The sequence below is a fragment of the Macaca mulatta genome, chromosome 16 (assembly GCF_049350105.2).
Source record: "Macaca mulatta isolate MMU2019108-1 chromosome 16, T2T-MMU8v2.0, whole genome shotgun sequence".
Taxonomy (NCBI): Eukaryota; Metazoa; Chordata; class Mammalia; order Primates; family Cercopithecidae; genus Macaca; species Macaca mulatta.
Window position 1 is genome coordinate 41,196,602 of NC_133421.1, and position 16,984 is coordinate 41,213,585.

Below are 16,984 nucleotides of genomic sequence, written 5' to 3' on the forward strand. Positions count from 1 at the left end.
ATCATGGCAGACCCCTCCATCATGGCCCCCACTTAGTTGGCCAATAGCACTGAAGTGTGGCTGCTTATAGTGGGAAACGAAGCAGAACATACTCCCAGGTTAAATTCCCAGAGCATCTTTGTCATCTTAATTATGATAACAACTGACATTTATCAGCACATCGTCTATGCCAGAATTTGTGCTCATCATTTTGTAAGTGTCATCTCATTTAATCCTCACAATAGCCCTACAAAGGTGGGATTATTATTATTCTCCTTTTTCAGATGAGGATATTAAGCCTTGGAGAGGTTGAGAAAATTGCCCAGAGTCACACAGCCACTAAATTTGAAAAGCTTAACCTCTTAACCATTAAATTATGCTGCTTCCCCTTAAATATAACCTATTTCCCCTCCTGACCAGCCTCCTGTCTCTCTGCCAAGCAGAGAAAAGCCTGAGGCCCTATCACCAGCCACAAGAATTGGTGGAGGGCAAAGGGTGGAGAGCACAAATGAAGAGCCTGGGTATTTGCCCTTACTGAGAGGAGGTTTATAATTCTATGGGAAAGTTTGGGGATGAACTAGGGTGATTAATAGAATATTAAGCAAACTGGAAAATATTTTCTTAAATGCTGAAGGTATTAGGTAATGAATGCTAGCTGCCACAACAGACACATCTTGAAATCTCAGTAGCTTAACACAGAAGGGTTTCTATCTCATTCATGGCTCATTCACAGGCTGATGCTTGTTGGCACCTCTCCTCCATATGGTGACTCAGAAACCCAGGCTACTACTTTTTTTTTTTTTTTTGAGAGAGAGAGTCTCACCCTATTACCCAGCTTGGAGTGCGGTGGCACCATCTCAGCTCACTGCAAACTCCACCTCCTGGGTTCAAGTGATTCTCATGCCTCAGCCTTCCAAGTAGCTGAGATTATGAGTGTGCACTACCACATCTGGCCAATTTTTGTATTTTTAGTAAAGACAAGGTTTCACCGTGTTGACCAAGCTGGTCTCAAATAGCTGGCCTCAAGTGATCCACCCACCTTGGCCTCCCAAAGTGCTGGGGTTACAGGCATGAGCCACCATGCCTGGCCAGGCTACTTCTATCTTGCATTCCCACCATCTCAGAGTCCTTCATTCCAATCACCTGCAGGGAAGACCAAAATGTGCAGAAGGCCTTGGGCTACCTTGGACTGAAAAGGCCATATCACTTTCACTTACATTTCTATTAGCCAGAACTTAGTCACACGGTCCCAGCTGAACTGCAAAGGAGGCTGAAAATTGTCATACACCTGTAACCCCAGGAATACAAAAGAATGGGGTGAACATATAGCATTGTTTCTACCATATTGTATAAGAAATAAAATGTAATCGTTGCACCTTATGTGTGATCCAGCCATGAACCACATTTTCATTGTCATAATAAAGTCAACTCTGGATACCAATTCAACCAAAAGTTATGACATAACTATTTTAGGAGGATGAAGAGAATAGAGGTGAATGCAGTGGCAGCGGAAGGGGATTACCAGAGTTGGGATAAGAGAGCTAAATCTTTTATCATAGGTCAGTAGATAATGCAGAAAAATTTTAAACAAAGAAACAGCAGTATAAACCGGTTATTTAGAAATGTGGTAGAAAATGCCAAAAGGTAACCTTAGAAGAGTTCAAGATGTTGACTCTAGGGAATTGGAATCAGGAGTGGGGTGTACTACTATACTATTTAATTTTTCAACCAGATACTCATTTTACCTTGAAAAAAAAAAAAGGATCTTTTTTAAAAGGGAAAAACAAAGAAAAGTAACTTCATTGTTCTCTATCAAGCAAAGGTCAAGGACAAACACCAGCTCTGACACATGGTGGAAACACAAAGCAGAAACCCAGAGACACAGGCCTAGCAAAGTGCACATAGTCCCCCTAGTTCTTGCCACACCTGGGAGAGGCATGCTTAGGCCAGGCACACCTGGATGTATGTTAGGATGTGCTCCAGGGGAAAGGTAGGGAAGGATCCTGCCCTTAGGGTAGGCTGGGTAATGCTGAGGAAACAACCCCAGAACTTCAGTGGCTTAATGCAAGACAAATTTCTTTCTCACTCACTTTCCCCTTATGAGGGCTAGGGGAATAACAGGGCCTCACCACCCTCAAGCACTCAGAGACCAGAGTGGTGGAGGTTGCACAATCTTGGAGCTGCACCACAGTTAACACAGCTGCCACAGGTGGAGAAGACACAGCTGAAGGGTAGTACACCTGCTCCTGTACGTTTCAGCCTAGAAGTGACACACATCATTTCTGCTTCCAGCCCATTAACCAGAACCATGCTGAATTACGTCCTCTAGGAACCCAAAGGGGAGAAAAGCTGGCCTCTGGTGCCCATTTGTAGTGTCTACACAGATTCTTATTCTCTGTTACTGGGGAAATTTTAGAAGTTGGGAAGAGGCAGGGACCCCTGACTGGTTTGGGAGACTCCAGGGCTTTGCCATCAAGGTTACAGGCTTCCATCAGGGTCAAGTTGTGCCCACAATGATTGGTCTGTCCACAATACGTGAATTTGTGATCTGCCGTCTGAACCCGCTATGCTATGAAATGGGTTATTATTTCAAAGCATGAAGAAAATACAGGAGAGCGGTCATAGGGACCAAACATCCAATCCATTCCCCTGCCTCTAAGGAGGACTTCATCCAGCCACCTCCAAGGAGCACAAACCAATGGAGCCATGAAAATTGGACATAATCTTCAAACCATAAGCAGAGGTCTCTTAAGACCCACCATGTTGGCCGGGCGCGGTGGCTCAAGCCTGTAATCCCAGCACTTTGGGAGGCCGAGACGGGCGGATCACGAGGTCAGGAGATGGAGACCATCCTGGCTGACACGGTGAAACCCCGTCTCTACTAAAAAATACAAAAAAAACTAGCCGGGCGAGGTGGCGGGCGCCTGTAGTCCCAGCTACTCGGGAGGCTGAGGCAGGAGAATGGCGTGAACCCGGGAGGCGGAGCTTGCAGTGAGCCAAGATCACGCCACTGCACTCCAGCCTGGGCGGCAGAGCGAGACTCTGTCTCAAAAAAAAAAAAAAAAAAAGACCCACCATGTCCTTCCAAATCCAACTTCCCTTTCATTTCTTTCAGAGATGACTTGAGGCCTGTGTGACCCAATCACATCACCGGCCAACACCCTCATCTCCCCTGTGCTGCTCTGGAAGTTATCACTGGCCTGGACAAACAGAGTCTCCACTGTGACACTTGGGAGTTTATTCTAGATATTTCTTATATTTGAAAATGCAAAGCCCATTGTTATCAAATTGGCTCAAGGCTTCCAAGACAAAGAAGCATTTAGTCCTGGGGCTGTTTCTATAAATGTAACAATTATCCCAAGTCATGTAAGTGTCTTGGAGAAGTAATAGTAATAATTAGGATGATGATGATAATAATGAGGCAATATTTATTGAGTGTGCCGGTCTCACAGTGTTTTACTTGTTTCAACTCCTTTGATCCTCCTAACTACCCAGAGAAGCAAGAATTATTATCACCCCCATTTTACCAAGGTTGAAAGAGAAGCATCAAGAGATTTAGTAATTTCCCAGGGTATACACAATAGTAGACAGAAGAGCCAGGATACAAAGCTACACAGTTTCAGGGTTTGGAGTCTTAAGGAATTCAAGTTCAAATCCGGGGCCTGCCACTTCACATACGTATGATCTAGAAGAAAATGATGTCATGTCTTTGAGCTACAGTTTCTCCCTTAAGAAAAAAAAAAGAAAAAGTCTGTTTCTCCTAACATGGGGGTGGTAATACCTACTTCTCTAGAAGTTGTTGAAAATTAAATAGAGTACTCTGTAAATCTCTCAGCATGGGCTGACACATAAAAGGGCATGAGTCCTCTTACCTTCCCCTATGTGGATGCAGGAAGTGAAGGCAGAGGCTGGGGAAGAGGGGGATTATAAGGTCCTGGAACCCTAGAGAGGAAGCTGGCTGATGGCAGAAAATTTCAGACAGGGAGGCAATTCTTGGGGTCTATTGAGATATGACAGAGACATTTCTAGAACAGGATCCCAGACATCTCACACAATAGTAGTAAGAAGAGGAATAGCCTAACTTTCATGCAGTTTACAGAGTACTTGTATGTGCAGTAAGACTGTGATTGACACCATGGGTACCTGAGGCAGGGCTGCTGTGTACAGTTGTGTAGGTTGCACACTGAAGCAGCCCAAGAGGGAGCCTACTTTTAGGGAGTGGTGGCATGGAGGGCTTGCCTGATCATTTAAAGGAATCTTGGAGAATCTCAGGGGAATGAAACAGGGGGCTGAGTAAGTAGCAGTCAACATGCCCTTCTCAGCACAGAATAAGTGCTTGATACATATTTGCTGAGTGACTAAATGATGGCTGGGGGAGTTGCCAGACTGGAGGCAGGGAGTCGTGATTACACCAACTGAGGTGCAGGCTGGGTGCTGGAATGCTTTCATCCTCTCCTTTTTGACTGCTGGGCACTTGCATCACTTCCAGTGTCTTGCTGTTGGAAACACTCAGCCTCACACATTTTGCCCGGGCCTGTGCCTGGCTCCATCCGCCTCTGGCATTTCTCCCCACTTTCTGAGTCAGACTTGGATGGAGAAAGGCTCCTTTAAAGATGCCTAAGGGGAAGTGGCTGAGAAGCACTTCCTGGCACAGCCCTCGCCCTGGAACTGGAAAGGGCAGAGAAGACACAGCTCGTCTGCCCCAACTCCACCCCAGCTCAGGTCCAGGTTGCCTAGGCGTGTGAAACATCATCCTGCATGGAAAGCCACCTGATAAAAAGTGGTTCCAAGCAAAATTCATTTTTATTTGCCCGCATCCACTTTAATACAAGTCATCACTCAGCATTCATACTCCACAGCCACTATCCATCTCAATGGATACCAGCTACCACCCTCCTAGAGCCACGGGCCAGGGCCAAAGCTCACTGCCCCAGATGCCCAAGTACAACATGTCACCTTTATGACATTTAATCTATTTAACATTTATGAAGAACCACAGGCTTCTAGGGCCTAATATTCAAACTAAATCTTGAACCCCAAATGAGAAAGAACCAACCTAATTCTCTGAACCCTGAAATGAAAATCCAAAGACGATGTTTTCCCTGAACCACGAACCAAAGCCAAGTGTTCCCAGGAAATATCCAATGAACTATTTTGACCATGATTGTGAGCTTTGAAGTTAGTAAAACTGAGCCTCATTTCCCTAACTGTAGAATAAGGATAAAAGTGACCTCATAGAATGGTTTTGAAGGTGAAGATGAGCAACAGCTTATGGTCCACAGATGGTCCCTGATGCAGACTCAGCCCATCAGCATTCTTCCCCTAAAGTATTCCCCTTCTGTGTGGCAGCCATTATTAGAGTGAGAGGAGGATGGCTTTGAATTTCAACACATCTCGTGACCGGACACAGTGGCTCACGCCTGTAATCCCAATACTTTGGGAGGCCGAGGCGGGCAGATCACTTGAGCTCACACGTTCAAGACCAGCTTGGGCAACATGGTGAAATATCATCTCTACTGAAAATACAAAAAATTAGCTGGGCATGTTGGAGTATGCCTGTAGTCCCAGCAACTAAGGAGGCTGACGTAGGAGGATCACATGAGCCGGGGAGGCTTTGCAGTGAGCTGAGATTATGCCACTGCACTCCAGCCTGGGCAACAGAGCAAGACCCTATCTCAATAAATAAATAAATAATAAATAAAAATACAAAAATTAGCTGGGTGTGGTGGTACGTGCCTGTAATCCCAGCTACTTGGGAGGCTGAACCCACAGGCAGAGGTTGCAGTGAGCCCAGATCATGCCACTGCACTGCAGCTTGGGCAACAGAGTGAGACCCTGTCTCAAAAAATAAATAAGTAAATAAATAAAATGAAAAGACACCTCGCTTCCTGGTTGTGTGACTCTTCCTTCCATTTGAACTCAGTACTCACACATGGAAGGTGGGGTAATAAGAACCTTCACAGAGGGTGCTTGTCACATTAAGTCATGTATCCCTACCTTCATCAGGTAGCTTGCAGTCCCCAGGGGCCATCTCCGATGTGCTCACAAACAAGCGGGGTAGTGTCTGGGTGGTGTTTGAAGGACTTTCCCCTCCTCTGGCTCCAGGGATCCCCCGTGATAACACTGCACCTGCAGAAACGCTGCCCCCTCCTCTGCCCAACTTACCAGTCTCTGACCAAGGGGGTCTGGTGGAGAGCACCACACCACTCCCCGCCTCTCACTTATGGGGGTACCAACTCTACTCAGCTCATGCCCCCAACATCTTTTTTTTTTTTTTTTTTTTTTTTTTTTTTTTTTTTTGAGACGGAGTCTCGCTCTGTCGCCCAGACTGGAGTGCAATGGCCGGATCTCAGCTCACTGCAAGCTCCGCCTCCCGGGTTCATGCCATTCTCCTGCCTCAGCCTCCCGAGTAGCTGGGACTACAGGCGCCCGCCACCTCGCCCGGCTAGTTTTTTGTATTTTTTAGTAGAGACGGGGTTTCACCATGTTACCCAGGATGGTCTCGATCTCCTGACCTCGTGATCCGCCCGTCTCGGCCTCCCAAAGTGCTGGGATTACAGGCTTGAGCCACCATGCCCGGCCCCCCAACATCTTAAACAGTTTTAGAATTTGTCCTCACAGTTTTCACTCAAAATGAGACAAAGCCAAGGGACAAATCAGAAAGACAGTGGCCACACGGTACCCAGCATCACCCCTTGCTCCGCTTGCTAGGCCAAGCTGTGAAGGCTGATTCCTGACACTTCCTTCGACGGGTTCACTGTGCAGACATGCCCCCAGCAGTTCATCAGATGTGCTGGAACCCAGCTCAGTGCAAGATGGGACCAGTGCTGTAACTCGTTACTTCCGCCATCGACGGTGAAAATTCCAGAGTCAGTGAGCTGCAACACAGTAGGAAGACCTAAACGTTCCCTGAGCCGAACTTGAGCTGGTCTCCAGAGGAGTGTGACATCTTCTTAGACAGAAGAAGGAAACTTAAAGTGCTTTAAAACAAATTTTATGTGGAAAAGTCATCAAAATTATAACGCATCTAGAATATGAACATCTTAATAGAGATTTCATGATATTAAAGAATATGTTCATTTTTTGTAGGTGTGAAAATGATATTGTGGTTATGTTTGGTTTTGTTTGTTTCTTTGAGACAAGGTCTCACTCTGTCGTCCAGGCTGGAGTGCAGTGGCACAATCATAGCTCATTGAAGCCTCAACCTCCCGAGCCCATGCAATCCTCCCTCCTCAGCCTCCTGAACAGTTAGGACTACAAGTGTGCACCACCATGCCTGGTTAGTTTTGTTTTTGTTTTTTGTAGAGACAGGGTCTTGCTATGTTGCCCATACTGGTCTCAAACTCCTACCTCAAGTGGTCCTCCCACCTCTGCCTTCCCAAGTGTTGGAATTATAGGCATGAGCCACTGCACCTGGCCTATAATAAAAAGTTTTTTATACCAGTTCTTTTAAGGTATCCACTAGCTCTCAACCTCTGAAACCAGCCCTAAAACTGGACCTTTGAAGTATACTGAGGCTAGCTCTTCTGTCAAAACTACTTGCCTGGCAGGCAAAAGAAAACATGCTGTTCCCCCTGCTCAAGAACCTTCCATGGCTCCCCATTGCCTTCACGACACAATATCTTTTGCCTCTCCTTCAAGACCTGCCACGTTCCATCCCAGTGTAGCTTTCTGCTGTTCTCTGCCTAGCCCCACTAAGAATGCCAAGCCTCCGCAATATCAGACAGCATATGCCTCTCTGAAAAAGGCCTGCATTTTCCCGTCACTGATTCTGAGCCTTTGATCATTCTGTTCCTACCATCTAGAATTCTTTCCCTATTTCTTTTCTTTATTGTTATTTTTACTTGTATTTGTATTTTTAGACAGAGTCTTGCTCTGTCGCCCAGGCTGGAGTGCAGTGGGAGTGATCTCGGCTCACTGCAACATCCGCCTCCTGGGTTCAAGTGATTCTCCTGCCCAGCCTCCAAGTAGCTGGGACTACAAGTGCATGCTACCATGTCTGGCTAATTTTTGTATTTGTAGTAGAGACCGGGTTTCGTCATCTTGGCCAGGCTGGTCTCAAACTGCTAGCCTCAAGTGATCCATCTGCCTCAGCTTCCCAAAGTGTTGGGATTACAGGCGTGAGCCACTGTGCCCAGCCAAAACTTTCTTAAATAATTCTTGTATAGAAAAATGAAATAGAAGGACTTTCACTTCCAATCAAGGTGAAATAATAGAGACCAGATTTATACTCCTGACTGAAGCAACCAAAAAACAGACAAAATACATGAAACAAGAGTTTTCAAGGCATTGGACATGGTTAACAAAGGACAGTGATTCCTGAGTGGCGGGAAACAGACCAGACAAGCCCCCCAGTTGTCCAGTTACAGCTTGGGCTTTCAGGTCACAACGCAGCAAAGGAAACTCAGGCAGAGCCCTTAGTTGAGGTGACAGAGCTGAGAGTCCAGGGAGACTAAGGCAGCTGGATCTCACAGGACAGAGTACCAGAGAGGAGAGAACTGTGCAGAGAGAACTCCAGAGACGCTCAATCTCTTGACTCCATCTGCTTCTCTCCATCCCCACTGTCACTACCTAATCCCAGACCACCATCATCTCTCATGAGGATGCCTGCAGCATCCCTTCCATCTAATCACACTGCACAGATAAACGCATCCCTGAAGGCACTGCTCTACTTCCAGGAGCTCCCCATTGTCATCAGGATAAAGTACAGACTCCACACCTCGGTTTTTAAGGCCTCTTATGATCTGGCCCTGCCTGTTTTTTTCAGCGTCTCTTTTATCCCTCCCCCATATCACATTTCACATAGAGTCAATGCTTGCTGTTCCTGAGTTCGCCATGCTCACTCTTGCCTCTGGGCTTTTACACGTGTAGTTTCCTCTACTTATGTTTCCATGTCTTCCCTCCACTCCTTTGTGACATCTCCTTGCGGCCACTTCCTCTGGGAGGAACTCTCCCTAACCCCACAAGACTGCACCAGGTACCCCTCCTGGGGGCTCCCATAGCTCCATGTCCCTCCTTCTAACACCGCCTGAGAAATATGTGTCTATCTGTCTTCTGCCGTAAGCAGTGAGCTCCCTGAGAGCAAGGACTCGATGATATTCCCTGCTGGGTTCCCAGCACCTAGCACATAGTAGGCCCTCAATAAACACTTGTCAAATTATCAACTGCCTGAGTGGTCACACGCTATCTTACAGCAGTCAGCACATGATCCGTCTGCCTCCAAAACCTATGTCCTTTTATTCCTCTGGAACACATGGGAGGGGCTGGGGAGAAGGCTATGGACAGTCTTTGGAAGTTAACCTTTAAGTCTATCCTAATTGTGTGTGCACATTTAGGCAACCTCTACTTCCACTCCCCTAATGCATGGTTTCCAGCCATGGCTGCTCTTTGGAATCACCTGGGAAGCTTTAAAAAACACTGATGCCTGGGTCTCACCCCCAGAGGTCCTTATTGGATGGTCTGGACTGTGGGCTGGGCCCCCCCAGGTGTTTCTACTCATCCAGCAAGGCTGAGAAATGCTGCCTTGAGAGTTATGATCCCTTTTCAGCGTGGCTCCTATTCGCCTTTCAAAACCCAGGACAAATGTCACTCCTTGGAGAAGACTTCCCAAGACACGCATGCACATCCCAGAATTAATTCCTCACTTCTCAGTTCTCCTTTAGTGTTTTGGGCATATCTTCAGAGTGGCAGCTGTTACACTTTAACACCTGGTGCAGCGTCCAGCACGTAGAAGGCGCTGACAGAGATTTGTTGAATAAACAAACACATGAATGAGCGGATTCCTAAATCTGACGTTCCGGCTGTGGTCCCAAAGCCCACGCAGAGGCTGGACATTAGCATGCAGGAAGTGAAGGTCCTGCGAAAGGAGAGAAGGAGACTGATATTCCCTCTAAACCAGCTGGAAGGATGCTGCACTCAGAGGAAGAACAGCCAGACGCAAGGTAATTGTCACTTCCCCAGAAGTTATGGTAACAAAGCCAAAGAGATGCATGATCATTAAACAAAGTTTTCTCCTTGGCCTTTTTACCGATCGACTGATGGATCCGTTACAAAAACACTGAATACATAACGAAATGATGGCCTGGAGAGGGCCTCTGGTGAGGAGGGCTCTTGTAGCCATTTTTAAGAGCAGAAATGCAGGTTTATTGAATCTGGCAGGTGTGCTAAATCCTGACTCTTAAAACCAAGTCTGTAAAAAAGGCTGTCCCCGCCTGTCACTGGAGGTTTACAAACGTTTCAACTGTGGCTGCTTCTGCACCAACCAACTTACCTACCACACGCAGCCATGCTCCGAGGACCTCACCCTGACCACCTGTCAGAGACACCCAGGAAGCTTTTTAAAGAGAATGAGGCTGGGCCTCTCCACTCTGCCTTCCCACCGCCCCCCAGGTAGGTTCTAATTTAATTGGTCTAGGTGGGGCCTTGGGTGTTGGGAGTTTAAAAGCGCTCCCAGGTGGCTCTAATGTACAGCTAGCTGTGAGAAACGCTGATCCACAGCACGTGACTTGGGGGGTGCTGGGGATCCACCTGGGCTAAAATGTCCACCAGCCTGCTAGAAGGGCCAAAGTCCTAGGCTCTCACAGTAGTCCTCAGCCCTGAGCACATACCAGAATTATCTGGGGAGCTTGTGAGGAAACCGGATACCGGTACCCCGCCTCAGGACATTTTACAGCTCCTCAGGCGACCCTAATAAGCAGCCACGGTTGAAACCCACTGGACTGAAGCAATGTGTCCTCCAACCAGTGTGATGGAGAGCCCGTTAAACACAACGCCTCCTGCTCTGAAGAGTCAGCAACAGTTTTGAGTGGATTTCAGCACCTTTTATTTTTTTTAGAGATGGGGTCTTGCTGTGTTACCCAGGCTGGAGTGCAGTGGCGTAATCACAATTCACTGCAGCCTTGAACTCCTAGGTTCAAACGATCCTCTCCAGCCTCCTGAGTAGCTGGGATTACAGGTGAATGCCACCATGCTCTGCTCATTTTAAGGACCGGGGTTTTGTGGAGCGGGAAGGGGTTTTTTTGGGTGGTGTTTTTTTGTTTTTTTTTTTTTTGGCTTTTTTGAGACAGGGTCTCACTCTGTCGCTCAGGCTGGAGTGCAGTAGCACAGTTGTGGCTCACTGTAGCCTTGACTGCCCGAGCTCAGGTGATCCTCCCACCTCAGCCTCCCGAGTAGCTCAGACTACAGGGGCACACCACCATGCCTGGCTATTTTTTGTATTATTATTTGTAAAGATGGGGTCTCCCTATGTTGCCCAAGCTCGTCTTCAACTCCTAGGCTCAAACGATCCTCCCACTTCAGCTTCCCAATGTGCTGGGATGACAGGCATGAGCCACTGTGCCTGGCAAGAGTATGTTTTTGTTTTGTTTTGTTTTTTAAGATGGAGTTTCACTCTTGTTGCCCAGGGCTGGAGTGCAGTGGCGTGACCTCCGCTCACCGCAATCTCTGCCTCCCAGGTTCAAGCGATTCTCCTGCCTCAGCCTCCCGAGTAGCTGGGACTACAGACGCATGACACCACACCTGGCTGATTTTTGTATTTTTAGTAGAGACAGGGTTTCTCCATGTTGGTCATGCTGGTCTTGAACTCCCAACCTCAGATGATCCACCCACCTCAGTCTCCCAAAGTGCTGGGATTGCAGGCATGAGCCACCGCACTGGGCCCAAGAGTATGTATTTTTAATAAGCACCCAGGTCATGCTTACCTTCCTGCTAGCAGCAGTCACCCAAACTTGCCCGATCATAAGGACTTTCTAGGACATTTGTTAAACAGAGATATCCTGGATCCCACCCCAGACCTACTGAATCTGAATCTGTATGAAAGGGATCCAAGAACCCCGTAGGTAACAAGCTCCACAGTTGGTTCTAGGACAAGGCATGTATGGGAAACCTGAGCAAAATTTGGGAGGCCATCTAAAATTAACCAGGAGAGGCTGGGCGTGGTGGCTCACGCCTGTAATCCCAGCACTTTGGGAGGCTGAGGTGGTCAATTACTGGACATCAGGAGTTCGAGACCAGCCTGGTTAACATGGTGAAACTCCATCTCTACTAAAAATACAAAAATTAGCTGGGCATGGTGGCACATGCCTGTAGTCCCAGCTGCTTGGGAGGCTGAGGCTGGAGAATGGCTTGAACCTGGGAGGCAGAGTTTGCAGTGAGATCGCCCCATTGCACTCCAGCCTGGGAGACAGAGTGAGACTCCATCATAAGTAAGCAAATAAATAAACAAACAAAATTAACCAGAAGAAAAATGAGTAATGATGATTCTCCACCCTTAAAGAATTGAAGAGTTCATTTCGTCAGTCACTTAGTTGGTCAACAAACATTTTCTGCACATCTGTTCCACAGCAAAGATTGCTAATACCTGGGATAGAGGTTGGTGAGACATAAGTCTGCATTTTCCAATGACATGGGCCAGTCCACCTCGCCATGCAAACAATCTCCAGTTCCTCCCCAAGAATCTCTGGGCCCACAACTCTGCTCATCTTTCAAGACCCTGCTCTGAGCTGACTCTTGAAAAGCACCACCAAACTCTGCCCTTTGTTCCTCACTGTCCCTGGACATGCAGCTGCTGGCCCATTTATAATAATGCTGGCAAGTACTTGTTCTTCTAGTGGGAGCTGTCCTGGAGGTCTGGGACTGTGGTTAGTTTATCTTTGCAACCCTAGTCACTTGCACCTGGTAAGGCCCTTAATGGAGGCTTATGGTTTATCAGGGCCGAAAGACATGTAAACAGATACACAGAGTGAGAAGTGCCATAATAGAGGTCAGTGCTGACAATAAACATGCAGGCATTGGGGTCAGACACTGCACTTGACCCTACAGGGCCCTATAGGGCAGAGACAAGGATCAAGCACGATCCTGTCCCAGGTTACGTCCTCCAGTCTAGGAGGAGAGGTGGAAAGCAACAAACACAAGGCCAAAGAGGAGAAGGGAGCGGATGCCAGGGAAGCAGAAACAGGGCGTCCCCTAAAGGGCACATAACTCTGGTTATTAATCAGGGGCTGCTTCAAGGAGAAGTAATGTCTGAACTTGGACTTAAAGGGGGGATGTGTATATTTGCATGAGCAGACATGGGATAGAAAGGCATCCCAGGAGAAGGAAATGGTGTGAGCAAAGGTAGGAGACAGAAAGGCAAAAAGCATGTCTGGGAGGGTCCAAAGCTAAGAGACAGTGTGGCCTGGAGCCCAGGAGCAGAGTGGGTTTAGAGAGTCCCAGGCAGGAGTGTAAAAGGACCCTGTTCTTCCTTTGTCTTCATGGCTCCCCAAGTGACCACCAGAAGAATCTGGCCCCCTTTGACTGTTATTTCCACATTTTCTCGATATATAGATATAGATATATATATATATTTTTTTTTTTTTTTTTTTTTTTTTTTTTTTTTTTTGAGACGAAGTCTCGCTCTGTCATCCAGGCTGGAGTGCAGTGGCACAATCTCGGCTCACTGCAACCTCCACCTCCCAGGTTCAAGTGATTCTCATGCCTCAGACTCCCGAGTAGCTGGGATTACAGGTGTGCACCACCATGCCCGGCTGAATTTTTGTTTTGTTTTTTGTTTTTGAGATGGAGTTTCACTCTTGTTGCCCAGGCTGGAATGAAATGGCACGATTTTGGCTCAGCACAACCTGTGCCTCCTGGGTTCAAGCAATTCTCCTGCCTCAGCCTCCTGAGTAGCTGGGATTACAGGCATGCTCCACGACGCCTGGCTAATTTTTGTATTTTTAGTAGAGATGGGGTTTCTCCATGTTGGTCAGGCTGGTCTCGAACTCCCAACCTCAGGTGATCCTCCTGCCTTGGTCACCCAAAGTGCTGGGATTATAGGCGTGACCCACCGTGCCCAGCCCCGGCTCATTTTTGTAATTTTAGTAGAGACAACGTTTCAGCATTTTGGCCAGGCTGGTCTCGAACTCCTGACCTCAAGTGATCCACCCCCGTTGGCCTACCAAAGTGCTGGGATTACAGGCATGAGCCACCACAACCAGCCCGCTTTATATTTCTTAATTCAATTTCCTCAATTCAAACATTCTCAGTATTTACAATATTTCCCCTGGGCCTCAGGAATGCATCACATGAAAGTTGAGTTATCTGTGCTGAACAGCAGCTTGACATTGCTACGTACACAAGATCAACAGGTGGCTAACTAGAGTCTCACTGGGGATGCTGGATCCTGCATTTGTTTCTTTATGGGATTAATTCAAAATAGATCACAGGTTCCTGCAAGGAAGGGGGCTCCCACTTTTTCCTGGCCTTCTCTCCCAGTCCCACAGGCTGAGGTCAATGTCTCGTATCCTGAACAAGAGCTCTATGAGCCCCAGGTGACCTGAGTCCAGCTCCCTGGGGTCCTGGATGGAGTCTGGTGGAGACAGACTGTGGGGGGTGGGGCATGAGCCTATAGGGCAGTCCTGGGCCCAAGAGAGCCTGGGAGAAGGAGCCAGAAGTCTGTTCTTGGAATCCCCAGCCAAGGGAGAGGGAGGCAGGAACAATAACCAGGCCACAGGGCAGAGGTCAGAGCTCTGAGAGTAGCTAATGATCACAGCCACCAAAAGAACAAAAATGTAAACAGGCAAGAGCAGGGTTCAGGGGTCGTCATCAAATAAAAATAAGATACAGGCCAGGTGCAGTGGTTCATGCTTTTAATCCCAGCACTCTGGAAGGCCGAGGCAGGTGGATCACTTGAGGTCAGGGAGTTCGAGACCAGCCTGACCAATATGGTGAAACCCTGTCTCTACTAAAAATACAAAAAATTAGCTGGGTGTGGTGGCAGGAGCCTGTAATCAATCCCAGCTACTTGGGAGGCTGAGGCAGGAGAGTTACTTGAACCCAGGAGGCGGAGGTCGCAGTGAGCCAAGATTGCACCACTGCACTCCAGCCTGGGTGACAGTGCAAGACTCCATCTCAAAAAAAAAAAAGGAAAAAAAAAAAAAGAGAGAGATATAAACTGGGTACACAGCAAAAGGGATTTAGAAAAAAAAAGAATACAAGCTGGGTATTCCTTCAACAGGGACTAGAGACTTGGATTCCCCTCAAAGGCAAGGACCAGGTCTCAAACCTTTACTCTAAGTCTTAAGCATGTGTTGACTGCCTGTGACCCTCCGGGGAGCTAGCTGGCAACTGGCTGGCTACGCTCATGCCCTCTTTATAGCAGCACTGTCCAGAAGGAATATAGTACAAGCCACTTCCATAAGTGTAAAAGTTCTAGTAGCCACAGTAAAAAAGTAAAAAGAATCAGGTGAAATGGATTTTAAAGATATATTTATTTAACTCAGTACATCCAAAATATTATTTCAGTGTATAATCACTATAAAAATTAATAAGATTTTTGCTTTTTTTCACCTAAGTCTTTATGTATTTTGCAATCACAGCGTATTGCAATTCAGACAAGTCACAAGTCAAGTGCCCAGTAGCTGCATATGGCTGATGTTCCTGTACTGGATGGCACAGCTTCAGAATATATGATTTGGGACCTGTCTTGCAGATGTGAGAGATGAATATCCTTGTCATCCATGACCAGGGTGGATGCAGTTTCTATGACTGGCAAGAACAGTGTCCGCTTCTGTCCTCATCACCACTTCATGTCCCTCCTGAGGCCACACACCTGACAGAGATGTCCTCCCAGATAAAGAATAGGTGCAAATGTAGTGTGCTCCCTTCTAGATTCTCTAAACCAGTCCAGTCCACAAGGCCCATTTGCAGGCGCACGCATGTTAGGTCTTAGGACCTGCACAGGCCAGGCGTGGTGGCTTATCCCTGTAATCCCAGCACTTTGAGGTCAGGAGTTCAAGAGCAGCCTGGCCAACATGGTGAAATCGTGTCTCTACTAAAAATACAAAAAAAAATTAGCCGGGCGTGGTGGGGGGTGCCTGTAATCCCAACTACATGGGAGGCTGAAGCAGGAGAATCATTTGAACCCAGGAAGTGGAGGTTGCAGTGAGCTGAGATCACGTCAGTGCACTCCAGCCTAGGCAACAGAGCAAGACTCCATAAAAAAAAAATTTTTTTTTAAAGACTTGCATGGTATTTATTAATACTAGGGGAAAGGCTTTTGCAAAAACAGCTGAAGGGGAAGACATACTGGTGTGCTAGGGCTGCTATAACAAAGTACCACAGATTAGGTGGCTTCAACAACGGAAATTTATTTTCTCACAATTCCAGAGGCTGGAAGTCTGAGATCAAGGTGCCAGCAGGGTTGGTTTCTTCTGGGGCCTCCCCTCTTGGCTTGCAGATAGCCATCTTCTTTCTCTGCTTCACGTGGTCTTTCCTCTGTTCATCTGTGTCCTCAGCTCCCTTTTTTTTTTTTTTTTTTTTTTTTTTTTTAAACGGAGTCTCGTTCTGTCGCCTGGCTGGAGTGCAGTGGCACCATGTCGGCTCACTGCAGCTCCGCCTCCCAGGTTCACGCCATTCCCCTGCCTCAGCCTCCTGAGTAGCTGGGACTACAGGCACCCGCCACCACACCCAGCTAATTTTTTTGTATTTTTAGTAGAGACAGGGTTTCACTGTGTTAGCCAGGATGGTCTCGATCTCCTGACCTCGTGATCCGCCCGCCTCGGCCTCCTAAAGTGCTGGGATTACAGGCGCAAGCCACCACGCCCGGCCAATCTCCTCTTCTTATAAGGACACTAATCACGCTTGTTTAGGGCCCACCCTGATGGCAGCATTTGAACTTAATTACCTCTTTAAAGACCCTAACTCGAAATACAGTGACATTTTGAAGTACTGGGGGTTGGGACTTCAACATATGGATTTGAAAAAGACACAATTTGGTCCATAATGAAGAAAAGCATGGGACACTCTGAGATTAAACACTAAGGCTATGCACAGTGGCTCAGGCCTGTAATCCCAACACTTTGGGCGGCCAAAGCAGGAGGATTGCTTGATCCCAAGAGTTCAAGACTAGCCTGGGGAACGCAGTGAGACCCCCATCTCTACAAAAAATTAAAAAATTAGCCAGGTGTGGTGGTGCACTCCTATAGTCCCGGCTACTTGAAAGTCTGAGGTAGGAGGATCGTTTGAGCCT